Raw genomic sequence first — 8,958 nt, forward strand, 5'->3', positions numbered from 1 at the left:
GATCAAAACTCTTCAGAGTATAGGAATAGAGGGTACATACCTCAATGTCATAAAAGCCATCTATGAAAAACCTACAGTGAATATCATTCTCAATGGGGAAAAACTGAGAGCTTTCCCCCTAAGGTCAGGAACGCGGCAGGGATGTCCACTATCACCACTGCTATTCAACATAGTATTGGAAGTCCTAGCCACAGCAATCAGACAACAAAAAGAAATCAAAGGCATCCAAATTGGCAAAGAAGAAGTCAAACTCTCACTCTTTGCAGATGATATGATACTTTATGTGGAAAACCCAAAAGACTCCACCCCAAAACTGCTAGAACTCATACAGGAATTCAGTAAAGTGGCAGGATATAAAATCAATGCACAGAAGTCAGTGGCATTCCTATACACCAACAACAAGACAGAAGAAAGAGAAATTAAGGAGTCGATCCCATTTACAATTGCACCCAAAACCATAAGATACCTAGGAATAAATCTAACCAAAGAGACAAAGGATCTGTACTCAGAAAACTATAAAATACTCATGAAAGAAATTGAGGAAGACACAAAGAAATGGAAAAACGTTCCATGCTCATGGATTGGAAGAACAAATATTGTGAAGATGTCAATGCTACCTAGAGCAATCTACACATTCAATGCAACCCCCATCAAAATACCATCCACTTTTTTCAAAGAAATGGAACAAATAATCCTCAAATTTGTATGGAACCAGAAAAGACCCCAAATAGCCAGAGGAATGTTGAAAAAGAAAAGCAAAGCTGGCGGCATCACAATTCTGGACTTCCAGCTCTATTACAAAGCTGTCATCATCAAGACAGCATGGTACTGGCACAAAAACAGACACATAGATCAATGGAACAGAATAGAGAGCCCAGAAATGGACCCTCAACTCTATGGTCAACTCATCTTTGACAAAACAGGAAAGAATGTCCAATGGAATAAAGACAGTCTCTTCAACAAATGGTGTTGGGAAAATTGGACAGCCACATGCAGAAGAATGAAACTGGACCATTTCCTTACACCACACACAAAAATAGACTCCAAATGGTTGAAAGACCTAAATGTGAGACAGGAGTCCATCAAAATCCTAAAGGAGAACACGGGCAGCAACCTCTTCAACCTCAGCCGAAGCAACTTCTTCCTAGAAACATCACCAAAGGCAAGGGAAGCAAGGGCAAAAATGAACTATTGGGACTTCATCAAGATAAAATCTTTTGCAAAGCAAAGGAAACAGTCAACAAAACCAAAAGACAACCAACAGAATGGGAGAAGATATTTGCAAATGACATATCAGATAAAGGGCTAGTATCCAAAATCTATAAAGAACTCATCAAACTCAACACCCAAAGAACAAAGAATCCAATGAAGAAATGGGCAGAAGACATGAACAGACATTTTTCCAAAGAAGACATCCAAATGGCCAACAGACACATGAAAAAGTGCTCAATATCGCTCAGCATCAGGGAAATCCAAATCAAAACCTCAATGAGATACCACCTCACACCAGTCAGAATGGCTAAAATTAACAAGTCAGGAAACGACAGATGTTGGTGGGGATGCGGAGAAAGGGGAACCCTCCTACACTGTTGGTGGGGATGCAAGCTGGTGCAGCCACTCTGGAAAACTGTATGGAGGTTCCTCAAAAAGTTGAAAATAGAGCTACCATATGATCCAGCAATTGCACTCCTGGGTATTTACCCCAAAGATACAAAAGTAGGGATCCGAAGGGGTACGTGCACCCCGATGTTTATAGCAGCAATGTCCACAATAGCCAAACTGTGGAAAGAGCCAAGATGTCCATCGACAGATGAATGGATAAAGAAGAGGTGGTATATATATACAATGGAATATTATGCAGCCATCAAAAGGAATGAAATCTTGCCATTTGCAACGACGTGGATGGAACTGGAGGGTATTATGTTGAGTGAAATAAGTCAAACAGAGAAAGACATGTATCATATGATCTCACTGATATGAGGAATTCTTAATCTCAGGAAACAAACGGAGGGTTGCTGGAGTGGGGGGTGGGGTGGGAGGGATGGGCTGACTGGGTGATAGACACTGGGGAGGGTATGTGCTCTGGTAAGCGCTGTGAATTGTGCAAGACTGTTGAATCTCAGATCTGTACCTCTGAAACAAATAATGCAATATATGTTAAGAAAAAAAAAAAAGAAGAAGAAGGTAGCGGGAGGTGAAGAATGAAGCGGGGGAAATCGGAGGGGTAGACGAACCATGAGAGACGATGGACTCTGAAAAACAAACTGAGGGTTCTAGAGGGGAGGGTGGTCGGAGGATGGGTTAGCCTGGTGGTGGGTATTGAGGAGGGCACATTCTGCATGGAGCACTGGGCGTTATGCACAAACAATGAATCATGGAACACTTCATCTAAAACTAATGATGTAATGTATGGGGATTAACATAAGAATAAAAAAATAAAAAAAAAAAAAAGTACTTTGAGGGATGCTTGAGTGGCTCAGTCAGTTAAGCGACTGCCTTCTTGTGTTCCCTCTCTCTCTCTCTCTCTCTGTCAAATGAAAAAAATAAAATCTTAAAAATAAATAAATAAATAAAAATAAAAAGTACTTTGAGCAGGTGAGTTTCATTTAAGAAGCAATATTTGAAGGAATTTCACAAAATTTTACAATGATTATATCTGATGATAAAAACATGTCTTTTAAATAAAAAAATAATATGGAAGAATTGAAAGATAATTAAAAGCACTTTAATGCCAAATACATACATAGAACCTAACCATCAAATGTTGTTAAATTTCTTTTTCAGGCTTATCTTATATAATAAATTATATATATATATATATATATACACATAATAAAGCATTCACACACTATATAATTTGATTACTTGATAATCTATCATATTGGGTATTTAGACTCAAATTATTTGCTATTATTAACTTTAGTCACCATGCTATACATTACATACCCAGGACTTACTTATTTTATACCAGCAGATTTGTATCTTTTGACCACCTTTCCTCATTTTACCCACCCCCCACCTCAGGCAACCACCAATCTATTCTCTATATCTATGAGCTGAGGCTCTTTTTTTTTTGTTTTCTTTTAGATTCCACATATAAGTGACAAAGTGAGATCATAGCCATTTGTCTTTCTCTGCCTGACTTATTTCACTTAGCATCATACCCTTAAGGTCAATCCATGTTGTCACAAATGTCAAGATTTCCTTTTTCTATGGCTGAAATATATATTATTATGTATACAATATCTAATAATTATTATATTAATAAGATATAAGTTATTATTTATGTAATATGTATATATCTCACATGGTCTTTATTCATTCATCCATCAGTGGACAATTAGGTTCTGTCCATCTCTTGGCTATTGTAAATAAAGCTGCAATGAACGTGAGGGTACAAATACACTTTTGGGTTAGTGTTTGTGTTTTCTTTAGATGCATACCCAGAAGTGGAATTGCTGAGTCATATGATAGTTCTAATTTTAGTTTCTTGAGGAAACTCAATACTGTTTTCCATAGTGACTGTGCCAATTTATATTCCCACCAACCATGCACAAGGGTTCCCTTTCCTCCACACCTGTTCTTTCTTGTTTTGTGCATAATAGCCATTCTAATAGGTGTGAGGTGATATTAGACTACAAGTTCCACGAGGGCAAGCCTCATGCCGTTTACTGTTCTAGCCAACGCCTGATGAGAAGCACCAGACCACTTTTTCTTAGAGCATATACTAAAGGGGGTTTACAACTGTAAATCCTCCCTCTGTCTCTTTGAGATATATCAGTATCTCCTACAACTTAGGAGTGTCTTTCTCAAAGACCTGAAAGCCATTCCTTTCAAATGTAATCATCAGGACGGATGGGGCCTGTGGGTCTCACCTCTTGTGGGAGGACAGAATCCCGACTTTGATAACTGCCAGCTAACAGACACAACTGGCCCAATCAGCACTTTCACCAACCAACTCTGTAATTTTTTACTTCCTCCAACTCTATTGAGCCCCCACTCACCTCCTCCTTACTCCCTCATTCTCTTTAAAATGCCAGGTCAACTCTATACAAATCCAAGTTTTCTTGGGTGTACGCTGGGCCCTCTTCCCTTTTGCAACAGTATATGACTAATTAAAATCTGTCCTTACCACTTTAGTGTCTGGCTTCGTTTATCTCTGACAGAGCTTATCCTTATCTTCTCTATCATTTCAGCTACTATTAGTGAACGAAATATTCTAACAAAAGTAGTTATAACATGTTTCTGCAGAGTTTTATAACAATGGTATCAACAACTGGCATTTTGTGTGTCGTTAGATACTTTTCTTGCTTACATCCCACCAGAAGCATTGGGCTTATATATGGTGTTAATTTGAATAACATGTTAGACAACTATTTCCAAGCACGAAACCCCAGAGGCCATTAAAAGCTATAAAAATGTTTTAGCATGTGCCTAAAACTTTACTATCAGTTGCTTTATTTGTGCCAAAAAGTATATTATCTGTTTCAATTGAAAAGGAATCAAATCTCATGACTATCATTTTGAAGTTTTTCCATAGTAAATGCTCCTTGTTTTCTACATCTACCTCTACATTTTGGTAGTCCACCGATGAGTAGTGATAAACGGCTACCATCAGTGGAAGTCAACAGAGTATCCCACTCTGTTCAAGATGCTCTATGTGCTTCCCTTCAGAACCTCCAACAACACGGTAGCAGTGATGTTCTCAACGACGAGGAAACTGAGGCTCAAAGAGGCTCAACAAATTGTCAAAGACCACAGAGTCTGTAAATAATGGAGCTGTGATTGAACGTGGATTGTTTGACTTCAGACGCTGTGCTCTTTCTACTATGCTTCACAACCTAAGTGGAGAGAGCCGTGCATAGATTTTTGGCTCTTTCATATCTCTCATCTTTAATAACTAGCATGCAGTCAAAACAAAAGTGAATATGAGGGAAAATTATATACAGAATACACTTTGTAATTATAAGGAAAGAAAAAAGAAAAAGAAGAAAACAGTCAAGCTGTGGCAGAGCAAACTCCAAAGCAATCAAGAGGCTTCTACACCCTTGGTTTTCTTTAAAGGAGCTGTATTTCATTCCTTTGAAAACTCTAGCTTTGGAATGAAGGTGGCATACTGTGGGAAGACCAAGGAAATTAAACTTTTTTAATCTTATTGATTCCTATTCCTTTCATTCCATCTGTTTCCTTGGCATGGCGAAGGGGGTGACGATCAATGCAGAGTAAGTCGGCTCTGTCAGTCAGAAGATGGGAGCTGACAAACCAGACACAGGCTTGGGAAGGCCTTCCATGAAGGAGAGAATCTGTGCCAGATGACAGGACTCATGGAGAGTCTGACAAAATGTTGCAGACAATCAGGAAGCGTCTGATCCAGATTTCATAGATAATAAGCAGACTCTTTTCCGTGTGCATGCGCATAGATTTGAATATTTCTGGTCAAGTGCCTCATTTTTGCACAGAACAGGAAGTAAAGAGAATGGTGAAAAATAAAATGAAAGGGGGCCAGAAGGGGGGCCAAAAATAAAAGAAAAACAAACAACTAAATTGGTAGTACAGAAACCTTGAGTACTTTGAGTTCATAGTTTATAATATAATGATGTGAGGGGAAAATACTTCATAAGTTAATATTTCTAGTATCATTACTAGAGTGCAAATACAACAGGATTTCAGGAGTTTTCTATAGGTTAGAACCTTCTTTAAAATCATAGAAGCACTCAGCTGCGGCTCTACCATAAAGAGCATATTTTGCCATTTCTATAAGGTTGTCTCCAACATAAACTCTAAAATAGCCATTACAAATGATGACTTTTGCACATGAAAGAATCTGAAGCAGATCCCTAGACAGCCTTGTGATAAAATTCTATTAAGAGATATAAATTCTATATGTCCTTAAGAGCTTCATGCAGAAGGGGCCTCTACTGTGGCAGAGAAGACACTGAAATGGACAATCAGTTCATCCCTGGAAGTTTATTTTGTTAGAAGCCAGGAGACCCATATATGGCAAGGCTGGAAAAGGAATCAGTTTTACCATTTCGGTGCTCCCCTCCCCCCCCAACCCTCCCCGTAAAGCTACTAACACCAACAAAAGGCATCATGTTATCTCTTCGCCTGCTTTGTCCTGGACTTAGAGGCTCTCATCAAAACAGATAAGAAATGTCAAAAATTGTCATGCTCTGAAAACACAAGACTGATTTAGAAAATCCACAAGTGAATAATTTGGTTGTAAAATCCCCTTGATCAACTCCCATAATTCAACTGTTACGGATTGAATTGTGTCCCTCACAAAAAAGGTGTTGGAGTCCTAATCCCAGGTACCTCAGAATGTGACCTTACTTAGAGATAGGGTTTTTACAAAAGCAATGAAATTAAAATGATGTCATTAGGTTGGGCCCTAATCCAATATGACTGGTGCCCTTATAAAAAGGAGAAATTTGGATGCAGGGAGAGGTATCACATAGAGAGGATGCCATACAAAGAGAGAGAATACGGTTGTTCACAGAGAGAACATGGTTATCTGGAAGCCACAGAGAGAGCCTTGGAGCAACTCTTTTCCTTACAGCCCCGAAGCAACCAACCCTGCCATCGCCTACCTTCAGAACTGTGAAACAATAAATGTGTGTTCTTTTTTTTTTTTAATTTTATTTGACAGAGAGAGAGTTAGCGAGAGCAGGAACACAAGCAGCGGGAGTGGGAGAGGGAGAAGCCGGCTTCCCGCTGAACAAGGAGCCCGATGCGGGGCTCAATCCCAGGACCCTGGGATCATGACCTGAGCCGAAGGCAGACGCTTAACGACTGAGCCACCCAGGTGCCCCAAATGTGTGTTCTTTAAGCCATCCCATTTGTGGTACCTTCTTATGCAGTCCCAGCAAACGAATATAGATTTTGGTATTGGGAAGTAGGGTGCTATTGTAACAAATACCTAAAAGTGTGGAAGTGCTTTGGAATAAGGTAATAAGTGGAATCTGGAAGAGTTTTTAGGTGCATGAGAGAAAAAACCTAGATGGCCTCGAAAAGAATGTTGCTGTAAATGTGAGGGCTTAAGGTGGAAATGAGGAGCATGTTATTAGAAATTGGAGGAGAGCCAGTCTTTGCTAGAAAGTGGTAGAGGACTTGGCTGGACGGTGTTCCCTGGAATAGAAAGTAGAACTTAAAAATGATGAGCTTGGAGGGCAACCCTCTCGGGTCCCCTCCCTCCTCGGGAGCTTTGTACTATCACTTTGCTATCGCTCAATAAACCTTGCTTTGCTGCCTACAAAAAAAAAAAAAAAAAAAAGATGAGTTTGGATCTTTAGTTGAAGAGATTCCTAAGCAAAGTATTGAAGGCATAGCTTGGTTTCTCATTGCTGCTTATAGTAAGATACAAGAGGAGAGAGATAAATTGAAGAAGCAAAAAGTACCCAGAACTTGAAAAGTTGGAAAATACTCCACCTAGCCATGTTGCAACAAGATGACAGTATGCTCTGGAGAAAATTCCTGTGCCCCTGGACAACCATTTGCCACAGAGATTCGGCATGTGACTTGTGGATGTAACCACCCATCTCAGTAGAAACAGTGCCAGCCTGCTCTGGAGGGGACAGGGCCAGGACAAAATGAAGGATGGCTGGCAGACTTCTGGGATTCTACCGGCAGGAAATGGGCTGATAGAGCTATTCGGCAATGAACATGAGTTAGTGTTCAAGAAAGGGAAGAATGACCCGGAAGGGTGTTCAGAGGCTGATGGCCACTGCTGCCAAGGGCCCAGAAGACAGGCTCAGGGGGGTGAGGTGGTCTCCTCCATGGTGCCAGAGGCAGGGCCACCTTCTCCATTTCACATGGCAAAACCAGCCTCTTCGTCATTCTCTGCTTCCCCTCCTGACTTCCCTGTTTCTGTGGTCTCACTTCCAGTGACCCAAGTACAAAACCTGTCATTAGTGACCCCTTTCCTTTCACTCATGTTCAATTAGGCAGCTGGTCCTGTTGATTCTTCCACTCCTCACAGTCATTACTGTTGCCAAGGACTGTACTTTTAGTAATAAAATGCATTATTTGCTCTTTCCACCATCTTTCTGTGCCGCCATAATGATGCACATGAATGTCATGGCAGATGCTCTCAAGAGCATTAACAATGTTGAAAAGAGAGGTAAATGCTACATTCTTATCAGGCCATGATCCAAAGTCATCATCCGGTTTCTAACTATGATGATGAAGTATGGTTACTTTGGTGAATTTGAAATCCTTGATGATTACACAGCTGGGAAAATTGGTGTGAACCTCACAGGCAGGTTAAACAGGCGTGGAGTGATTGGCCCCAAATTTGATGAACAACTCAAAGATCAAGAAAAATGGCAGAATAATCTGCTCCCGTCCCGCCAGTTTAGTTTCATTGTACTGACAACATCAGTTGGCATCATGGACCATGAAAAAGCAAGACGAAAACACACAGCAGGGAAAATCCTGGGATTCTTTTTCTAGGGCTATAATACATACATGCAAATAAAGAGCCTCAACAGACAAAGAAAAAAAAAAAGGAGAAAAGGAAATGCATTCTTAACTAGTTTTACAACATGGTACTAAGAACTTTATGTGGCTTATGTTCTTTAATCCTTATAACCATGCAATCTGATGTTATACTATTCATATTCATTTTACAGCTAAGAAAATTGAAGCTCAGACAGGTACTGAATGACTATATTTGCCCAAGATCACACAGCGAAGAAGCGTCTAAGAAAAGAAACTTGAACCAGATCTCCTGGAGCCCTGAACCACACTCTTAACTAACACACTCCCTCCTTTAAAACATTTCTCATGGTTGTTTCTTCCTGTCCATTCCCACTGTTACTAACATAGTTACATAACCCTTTTATTCATAACCTACTCCCTGACCCTTTTATTACTACACAAATCTCCTTGCATTTCTCCCTTACTCCAGTCTATCCTCCTTCCAAACGGTCTTTTTGATCTCATCTAAAAACAAAAAAT

The 8,958-nt window shown here is 39.9% G+C and overlaps 1 pseudogene; it reads left to right on the forward strand.

Annotated features, from left to right (window-relative positions):
- Positions 1–8,055: 8,055 nt before the first annotated feature.
- LOC110592243 lies at positions 8,056–8,451 on the forward strand (annotated as a pseudogene).
- The last annotated feature ends 507 nt before the right edge of the window (positions 8,452–8,958 follow it).

The sequence above is a fragment of the Neomonachus schauinslandi genome, chromosome 3 (genome assembly GCF_002201575.2).
Source record: "Neomonachus schauinslandi chromosome 3, ASM220157v2, whole genome shotgun sequence".
NCBI lineage: Eukaryota > Metazoa > Chordata > Mammalia > Carnivora > Phocidae > Neomonachus > Neomonachus schauinslandi.